Here is a 7,990-nt window from a genome sequence, read left to right on the forward strand (position 1 = left end):
ACTCAAGCCTTCAGCTACCTTCACATATTTTCTATGGGATTAAGGTCTGGAGACTGGCTAGGCCACTCCAGGACCTTAATGTGCTTCTTCTTGTTGCCTTGGCTGTGGGTTTTGGGTTATTGTCATGCTGGAATATCTCTCAACGACCCATTTTCAATGCCCTGGCTAAGGGAAAGAGGTTCTCACCCAAGATTTGACGGTACATGGCCCCGTCCATTGTCCCTTTGATGCGGTGAAGTTGTCCTGTCCCCTTAGCAGAAAAATACTGCCAAAGCATAATGTTTCCATCTCCATGTTTGACGGTGGGGATGGTGTTCTTGGGGTCATAGGCAGCATTCCTCCTCCTCCAAACACAGAGAGTTGAGTTGATGCCAAAGAGCTTGATTTTAGTCTCATCTGACCACAACACTTTCACCCAGTTCTCCTCTGAATCATTCAGATGTTCATTAGCAAACTTCAGACGGGCCTATACATGTGCTTTCTTGAGCAGGGGGACCTTGCGGGTGCTGCAGGATTTCAGTCCATCATGGCGTAGTAAGAAAAAAACTGCACTAAGTCAGAAATAATATACATTAAAACATATGTGAAAATTTTTTAAATTCACAATAACTGTAAACCAAAAAATAAAGTCCAAAAAGCAGCTCACAATGTAATAACACAAATAAACTGTAAAAAGAAAAAAAAGGCTGCGCTACAAATGGAAAGTCCATACAGTGGTTCTTGGATGGACAATATTAGTTCAATCTAGTGACGAACACCCAGGTGAATCAGAGTAATATCAAACGTGCCACCACCTGAAGAAGAATCTGCTTACCAGCCGGCAGGTAAGTCGGGCAGTTGGCTTATACCCAGCCAGGGCCTTTCCTCATAAGGGGGATCCGCTGACGGACCGGAGGTTGGATATATGATGAAATGGATTGGATACTCAAACTCCTCCTGGCAGCACAAGACCTGTCTCCATGTGTTCATCTCTAGAGACAGCGTAGTGTGTTACCAATTGTTTTCTTGGTGACTATGGACTCATGGTGCTATGTTGATTATAAATAGACTATTAGGCAGTTTTAAGGAATAAAGAATATTTAAAGCACGCTTGAAAGAAAAGCTCATTGGCAGCGGTGGGATTTGAACCCACGCCTCCGAAGAGACTGGAGCCTTAATCCAGCGCCTTAGACCGCTCGGCCACGCTACCACATGAAATCCATGTTTTAGAGCAGTGGCTAACAAACTTCGGCCCACTGACACCAATGATGGGGCGCAGTTTATCCTAGTGACACCAATGTTAGGTCATGATTCTTCCCACCAAATGACACCAATGATGTGTCATTGTTAATCAAGCTCAGACGGCAAGGGAACTTCTCACAGTGTTGCAAGTTAAAAACATTTTTATTAAAAAGGTGCATTGCCCTTACAGTATTATAGAGCAAGTGGACATGTACACTGTGTTTAAAAACTGGCATCCAGACTCTCTTAATGCACAGTGGAAGGAAATATTGGTGTATGAACTGTTAACCAGGAAATACATGAATCAGATGTACACATGGAAAAATGATTATTGAAAAAGTGGTTACTTAGACACAAAAATACATTTTATTTGTAACATTTTGTTTTTATTGTTATGCACATATTTGGTTCTTATTATTCCTCTCACTGACACCAAAGTTTTACTCCAATTGATGCCAGGACATTTTCTACTTTCAAGGGTCACAGACCAGCCCCCCTAAAGTCTGAAAAACAGTAAACTTGCCCTTTGTTTAGAAAGTTTGGAGACCCCTGTTCTTTAGTGTTTGAATAAAAAACAATAAGCTAATTTTTTAGGGAGAGGTGGAACATTCCTTGGTGGGAAGTTCTCATGTATTGGATATACGGCATTTTTTTTTTTCACTTTTCTAACATTGCCCCTGACATTAGCATTGGAATATGATTAGCACATCCTTAAGAATATACACAATGTGATTGTCAATTCCCTGAAAAATGCTATTTGCATTTAGTATGTCCCTAGAATGGGACCTCTAGAAATCAGCCACATGCTTCTTCAGGTCTTTTTGTTTGTGAATTTCTGTAGCAGTAGATTTCACATGGTCCCCTTGCATAGTGCTTGTTTTTGCAGCAGCAGCTGCCTCTGCTTTTTTTTTGTTTGTTTTGTGGTGGTTAAAAAAAATGGAACTTCCACTTTTTGGAATCCTCCTCCCCTCTGGTGTCACATTTGGCACCTTTCAGGGGGGAGGAGGGAGCAGATACCTGTCTAATACAGGTATTTGCTCCCACTTCCTGGCATAGATCACCGCGGTGATCTACGCCATTTCCGGCGCCTACTCTGTCCTGCCCCGCTGTCTTCTGGGAGACACACAGGCCCCAGAGACAGCAGGGACGCGCAAGCCCAGTAGGGAACCAGGAAGTGAAGCCGCACGAGGATTGGCCACGGCAGCAGCCGAGAGCCGATGGACAGATCGGCTTCGGGTGCCGACATCGCGGGCTCCCTTGACAGGTAAGTGTCCATATATTAAAAGTCAGCTGCTGCAGTAGCTGCTGGCTTTTAATATTTTTTTTCGGCGGACCTCCACTTTAAAGATATAAGTGAAACACCCAAACAGGGACTTGAACCCTGGACCCTCAGATTAAAAGTCTGATGCTCTACCGACTCAGCTATCCGGGCTCCTTGTAAATTCTCTGGTCACATGACTAAACTGCACCTCTTTGATATATTTGTGAATTATTTTTGTGACTGATTTATTTATTTTTCAATAATCAATTAACCGCATGTTCATATGACGCATGTTCTTCCTGGTTAACAGTTCATACACCAATATTTCCTCCACCGTGCATTGAGAGAGTCCTACCACCTTTCATACCATGCTCTCACCTTCAGATGTAATTCGTTTTTTGACAGAATTCGACAAATTCATTCAATATTCGGGAATATTCGTGCTAACGAAAACCCATTTAACTTTTTTTCCGAAAATCCAAAAATGAAAGAATGAAAATCCAAAAGAACAAAAATTCAAAACCCGAAATAACTAACTTACAATAATAACTATTACTAACTATTAAATTATAGGTTAAAAGGAGAGAAATCAGCAGTATTGAAACTTTAAATGAGGATAGTGGGGCCGTTCATACCCTTCCTCCATCCCGGTTCAATATTAAAAACTAAAAAAGAAAAAGGATGTGGGACTTTGAGTGAGGCACACGGGAGCAGAAGTCAAACTAGAATAAAGTTTCAATTTTTTAATATAAAGTAATACATAGATTCATAAGTTTACATTTGTACGCACATAGCTCAATAAATATAATTTGTATTCAATCATAAAATACATTCCAACAAGGACTTCTATGTAAACATATGAGGATATGAATAAAAAATGCATAACAATAAATATGTGGCACGCAGTGTCACTAGAAAAAAGTGGCAAAGACAAAATGCAATAACAATGGAACGTCCATACATAGCTAATAATGGTGTATGAATAATGGTAGTTGTAAGCTCTACGCCGTTTCGGGACCTTATAGCCACTCATCAGGAGCATAACCGTATTAATCACCTATAAATAGGGGAAATTAGCAATATTTAGAGTAGTTTAAAGGACGAGTGGGCAAATGTAAAACATAAAATTCCACATTCTTCCACAAAGACCATGAACTTACAATTGCGTCCGTGCAAAGGCGGTGCAGCCCTGAATGCAGAGCCCACCCACAATGCCAGGGTCCGAAGCTGAGGGAGCATGTCCAGGCAGCAGACCCGGCAACGAGAAACCCCCAGATTGGGTCAGAGTGTAACGGGGTGACCTCAGTGAAGGAGGAAAAAAAGACCTGGAAAGCAAAAGCACGAAGTGAATGGGTAAGAATAGTGTGAAAAAATGAAAGGAGAATATGAAGCAGTGAAAATAGGTTGGAGTAAAAAATGAATAAAAGAAAGAGAAGGAAAAAAGTGAAAAAATAAAAGAAAAAAAGTTTCAAGAAAGAGAAAATAGAATGTGAGAGAAATAACCAAGATAGTACAGAAAGAAAACAGGGAAGGGGGATGGTAAAACAAAAGAGGAAAACTGAGTGGAAGAAAAGGGGATGATGAAAGACCATGGCTGTGAAGAAAAAGACCTGAAAAAAAAAAAAAAAAACACGAAGTGAATAGGTGAGAATAGTGTGAAAAAAATGAAAAAAAGAATATGAAGCAGTGAGAATGGGTTGGAGTGAAAAGAGTGAAAGAAAGAGAGAAAGAGAAAAATGAAAAAATAAAAAGAAGTTTTGAAAAAAAGAGAATAGAATATGAGAGAAACGACCAAGATAGTCCAGAAAGAGACCAGGGAAGGGGGATGGTAGAACAAAAGATGGAAAGTGAGTGAAAGAAAAGGGGGTGAAGAAAGACCATACCTGTGAAGGAGGGAGTAGGGGCATGGTTGCCAAAAGTGTGTGGCTGCTTGATGGTGTACGGATAAAGCCTGAATTGGGAGACACCTCACTGGGAGAAGCCAAAGCGGGGAGTGCCACCGCAGAGCACACCCCCAACGTCATGCAACCAGCAAACCAAAGGGGACCGGGAGGCGCCGCAGACCCGACAGCCAGGCAACCAAGCTGGCCGCCCGCGAGCGCCAAACCAACCCCACCAAGCGCTGGAGATGGAAAACACGCTGTCGCTTTGGGGCGTCATAAATCAGCCACATGCTTCTTCAAGTCTTTTGTTTGTGAATTTCTGTAGCAGTTGATTTCACATGGCCCCCTTGCATACTGCTTGTTTTGGGTCAGCTGCCTCTGTAATGTAATATGCATTTTTTTGTTTGTTTTGTGGTGGTTAAAGTGGAGTTCCACCCAAAAATGGAACTTCCACTTTTTGGAATCCTCCTCCCCTCCGGTGTCACATTTGGCACCTTTCAGGGGGGAGGAGGGAACAGATACCTGTCTAATACAGGTATTTTCTCCCACTTCCTGGCATAGATCACCGCGGTGACCTACGCCATTTCCGGCGCCTACTCTGTCCTGCCCCGCTGTCTTCTGGGAGACACACAGGCCCCAGAGACAGCAGGGACCAGTGAGGACGCGCAAGCCCAGTAGGGAACCAGGAAGTGAAGCCGCACGAGGATTGGCCGCGGCAGCAGCCGAGAGGCGATGGACAGATCGGCTTCGGGTGCCGACATCGCGGGGTTCCTTGACAGGTAAGTGTCCATATATTAAAAGTCAGCAGCTGCAGTATTTGTAGCTGCTGGCTTTTAATATTTTTTTTCGGCGGGCCTCCACTTTAAAGATATAAAGGAAACGCCCAAACAGGGACTTGAACCCTGGACCCTCAGATTAAAAGTCTGATGCTCTACCGACTCAGCTATCCAGGCTCCTGTTAAGCTCTCTGGTCACATGACTAAACAGCACCTCTTGGATATATTTGTGAATTATTTTTGTGACTGATTTATTTATTTTTCAATAATCAATTAACCGCATGTTCATATGACGCATGTTCTTCCTGGTTAACAGTTCATACACCAATATTTCCTCCACCATGCATTGAGAGAGTCCCACCACCTTTCATACCATGCTCTCACCTTCAGATGTAATTCGTTTTTCGACAGAATTCGACAAATTCATTCATTCGGGAATATTCGTGCTAACGAAAACCCATTTAACTTTTTTTTCCGAAAATACAAAAATGAAAGAATGAAAATCCAAAAGAACAAAAATTCAAAACCCGAAATAACTAACTTACAATAATAACTATTACTAACTATTAAATTATAGGTTAAAAGGAGAGAAATCAGCAGTATTGGGACTTTAAATGAGGATAGTGGGGCCGTTCATACCCTTCCTCCATCCCGGTTCAATATTAAAAACTAAAAAAGAAAAAGGATGTGGGACTTTGAGTGAGGCACACGGGAGCAGAAGTCAAACTAGAATAAAGTTTCAATTTTTTAATATAAAGTAATACATAGATTCATAAGTTTACATTTGTAGGCACATAGCTCAATAAATATAATTTGTATTCAATCATAAAATACATTCCAACAAGGACTTCTATGTAAACATATGAGGATATGAATAAAAAATGCATAACAATAAATATGTGGCACGCAGTGTCACTAGAAAAAAGTGGCAAAGACAAAATGCAATAACAATGGAACGTCCATACATAGCTAATAATGGTGTATGACAACGGTAGTTGTAAGCTCTACGCCGTTTCGGGACCTTATAGCCACTCATCAGGAGCATAACCGTATTAATCACCTATAAATAGGGGAAATTAGCAATATTTAGAGTAGTTTAAAGGACGAGTGGGCAAATGTAAAACATAAAATTCCACATTCTTCCACAAAGACCATGAACTTACAATTGCGTCCGTGCAAAGGCGGTGCAGCCCTGAATGCAGAGCCCACCCACAATGCCAGGGTCCGAAGCTGAGGGAGCATGTCCAGGCAGCAGACCCGGCAACGAGAAACCCCCAGATTGGGTCAGAGTGTAACGGGGTGACCTCAGTGAAGGAGGAAAAAAAGACCTGGAAAGCAAAAGCACGAAGTGAATGGGTAAGAATAGTGTGAAAAAATGAAAGGAGAATATGAAGCAGTGAAAATAGGTTGGAGTAAAAAATGAATAAAAGAAAGAGAAGGAAAAAAGTGAAAAAATAAAAGAAAAAAAGTTTCAAGAAAGAGAAAATAGAATGTGAGAGAAATAACCAAGATAGTACAGAAAGAAAACAGGGAAGGGGGATGGTAAAACAAAAGAGGAAAACTGAGTGGAAGAAAAGGGGATGATGAAAGACCATGGCTGTGAAGAAAAAGACCTGAAAAAAAAAAAAAAAAAAAAAACACGAAGTGAATAGGTGAGAATAGTGTGAAAAAAATGAAAAAAAGAATATGAAGCAGTGAGAATGGGTTGGAGTGAAAAGAGTGAAAGAAAGAGAGAAAGAGAAAAATGAAAAAATAAAAAGAAGTTTTGAAAAAAAGAGAATAGAATATGAGAGAAACGACCAAGATAGTCCAGAAAGAGACCAGGGAAGGGGGATGGTAGAACAAAAGATGGAAAGTGAGTGAAAGAAAAGGGGGTGAAGAAAGACCATACCTGTGAAGGAGGGAGTAGGGGCATGGTTGCCAAAAGTGTGTGGCTGCTTGATGGTGTACGGATAAAGCCTGAATTGGGAGACACCTCACTGGGAGAAGCCAAAGCGGGGAGTGCCACCGCAGAGCACACCCCCAACGTCATGCAACCAGCAAACCAAAGGGGACCGGGAGGCGCCGCAGACCCGACAGCCAGGCAACCAAGCTGGCCGCCCGCGAGCGCCAAACCAACCCCACCAAGCGCTGGAGATGGAAAACACGCTGTCGCTATGGGGCGTCATAAATCAGCCACATGCTTCTTCAAGTCTTTTGTTTGTGAATTTCTGTAGCAGTTGATTTCACATGGCCCCCTTGCATACTGCTTGTTTTGGGTCAGCTGCCTCTGTAATGTAATATGCATTTTTTTTGTTTGTTTTGTGGTGGTTAAAGTGGAGTTCCACCCAAAAATGGAACTTCCACTTTTTGGAATCCTCCTCCCCTCCGGTGTCACATTTGGCACCTTTCAGGGGGGAGGAGGGAACAGATACCTGTCTAATACAGGTATTTTCTCCCACTTCCTGGCATAGATCACCGCGGTGACCTACACCATTTCCGGCGCCTACTCTGTCCTGCCCCGCTGTCTTCTGGGAGACACACAGGCCCCAGAGACAGCAGGGACCAGTGAGGACGCGCAAGCCCAGTAGGGAACCAGGAAGTGAAGCCGCACAAGGATTGGCCGCGGCAGCAGCCGAGAGGCGATGGACAGATCGGCTTCGGGTGCCGACATCGCGGGGTTCCTTGACAGGTAAGTGTCCATATATTAAAAGTCAGCAGCTGCAGTATTTGTAGCTGCTGGCTTTTAATATTTTTTTTCGGCGGGCCTCCACTTTAAAGATATAAAGGAAACGCCCAAACAGGGACTTGAACCCTGGACCCTCAGATTAAAAGTCTGATGCTCTACCGACTCAGCTATCCAGGCTCCT

The 7,990-nt window shown here is 42.6% G+C and overlaps 1 non-coding gene across 1 annotated transcript; it reads right to left on the reverse strand.

Annotated features, from left to right (window-relative positions):
* Nucleotides 1-1,107: 1,107 nt before the first annotated feature.
* On the reverse strand, nt 1,108-1,189 carry TRNAL-AAG (transfer RNA leucine (anticodon AAG)). The gene has a single exon. It is a non-coding gene; the product is annotated as a tRNA-Leu (tRNA).
* Between the last annotated feature and the right edge of the window lie 6,801 nt (nt 1,190-7,990).

This window comes from Aquarana catesbeiana, linkage group LG03, assembly GCF_042186555.1.
Source record: "Aquarana catesbeiana isolate 2022-GZ linkage group LG03, ASM4218655v1, whole genome shotgun sequence".
Taxonomy (NCBI): domain Eukaryota; kingdom Metazoa; phylum Chordata; class Amphibia; order Anura; family Ranidae; genus Aquarana; species Aquarana catesbeiana.